This window comes from Octodon degus, unplaced genomic scaffold (assembly GCF_000260255.1).
Source record: "Octodon degus isolate 3935 unplaced genomic scaffold, OctDeg1.0 scaffold00168, whole genome shotgun sequence".
NCBI classification, from domain to species: Eukaryota; Metazoa; Chordata; class Mammalia; order Rodentia; family Octodontidae; genus Octodon; species Octodon degus.
This window is the reverse complement of record NW_004524744.1, coordinates 1,483,569-1,485,290: the sequence shown is the minus strand read 5'-3', so window position 1 is coordinate 1,485,290 and position 1,722 is coordinate 1,483,569. Positions and strand designations below refer to the sequence as shown.

The following is a 1,722-nucleotide window of genomic DNA, read 5'->3' as shown; positions in this document are numbered from 1 at the left end:
GGAATAGTTAGCTGGGGCTCTAGGGCTTTCCTAGCCTAGGCCTGTCCAGTTTCGTCTAGGCCTCCCTCTCGCTCGCTCGGGTACAGATGGATGCAGGGGTCTCCTAGCTCTGCTTTAGATGCGATTTCTTTGCACCCCATCCGTAACATCAGCAGCATCTTGTGTTCCTACTGCACTGAGTAATTAACAGAAGTTCTAGAAGGTCAGGCTGTAAGGTCGGAGTTTTTGCCATATTTCTTCACCGTAGGCATTTGGAAAATGTATGATGGGGTGAATGTGTTAACATAAATCTCAAAAGGTCCGCTGAGCCGGAGGTCGTCGTTCATAACACGTCCACGCCCACCGGCCAAGCAGAGCGCAGAGCTGGGTCAGGCTCCACCGCCGCGGAGGTCCCGGGAGCGGAGGCAGCCAGAGACCAGTGCAGAACCTGACCCAGCTCTCCGGCCTCAACCCGACCCTGACCCGGGACATGCCTGGCCCAAACCGCTACTCAGTCCCGGCTCACCCAGTGCAATTTCTAAAGTACTAAGAACCATTACTATCATTTAATTTTTACAAGCACTGTACCGGAGGCCAAACGCCCTAAACAACAGAATCTCAAACACTTCCTGAAAGGGTTACTTGAGAGGCCACGTATTTCTTTTACTTCTCTCTAAACAGCTTTCTCAACACACCCAACAGCTCTGGCAAACGAGCTGGTTTTCTTCTCATTTTCACAATTTCCTTTCTGGTCAGCCTAAAGTTTTGTGTCTTCACGAAAACCAGTGGCAGTACCTGCATGACAGAACTATCTGAAAGCGGACAGAGGTGGGCAGGCGGCTTCGGGGCGGCAGAGCCTCGAGCACTGAACACAGACCGGGTCCCAGGCGCTGAGGGGCGTGCGGTGACCCTCCGAACCTGGTACCCGCTTCCCGGGAGGGCGCGACCCGCCGATCCCGCCTACGGGCGCCGACGCCAGGCTCCGCCTCACGGCCCGGACGGCGCCATCCGCTCGCAGCAACCCACCGAGCAGCCAACTGCGGCCCCACGCCCCGCGGCCCCCAAGCGCTTTATCACCAAAAGGATCCACTCCAGCACGAGCCGGGCTGGGCAGCTGCCCCTGCGACCTCGAAGACCCTCCGGCCCCGCTCTTTTCCAGTCCCCAAGAGCTTTAGAAGCCAAGAGGCCGCAGGGGCTCAGTGGGTGCCCTGGACGCGGGCGGGCACAGCTGGGCGTCCGCCCGGGCCCCATAAGACGCACGCGCTTCTGCTCCCCGGCCTCAGTTTCCCTGATGCTTCGCGCCGGGCTCCCTGTCCACGGAGACCTCGCCCCAGCCCGCCCTCACCACGCAGCGCAGCCGGGTCTGTGCCGCACTGCCCTGCGGCGGGTGCTGCCCCCACTTACCCGGGAGAGTGCTGCGGTGGAGGCGAGCACCCCGCAGTCTAGAACACGCGCGCCCTGCCCCGCCCAGCCCGCGGAAAGAGGAAGCCGCACCCACCGCCCGGAGCCTCCCACCTGGCCACGCCTCCTCGCCGGTGCGCTGCCACTCTCTACCCTCCATTAGTCTCTTTGGATGTACTGCGCTGTTTCCTTACTGAGGCACCTTGGACGAAGGAATTAGGGGAGTTCCTGCCCCAGGTAGGGGCTAGACCCTCGTGCTAGGAACGGTTCTTTTTTTTTTTTTAATCATACTTCATTTTTGTATTTAATGGTAGTGGATTACCTGTAGGTTAATAAATGAAG

General features: G+C 59.1%; 1 protein-coding gene across 1 annotated transcript in view; it reads right to left on the bottom strand.

Annotated features, from left to right (window-relative positions):
* Positions 1-1,423, bottom strand: part of Anxa3 (annexin A3) — an 85,636-nt gene extending 84,213 nt beyond the window's left edge. The window contains exon 1 of the mRNA XM_004643187.2: positions 1,384-1,423. The gene's annotated coding sequence lies outside the window, so the exon portion shown is untranslated. The remainder of the gene's footprint in view (positions 1-1,383) is intronic.
* Between the last annotated feature and the right edge of the window lie 299 nt (positions 1,424-1,722).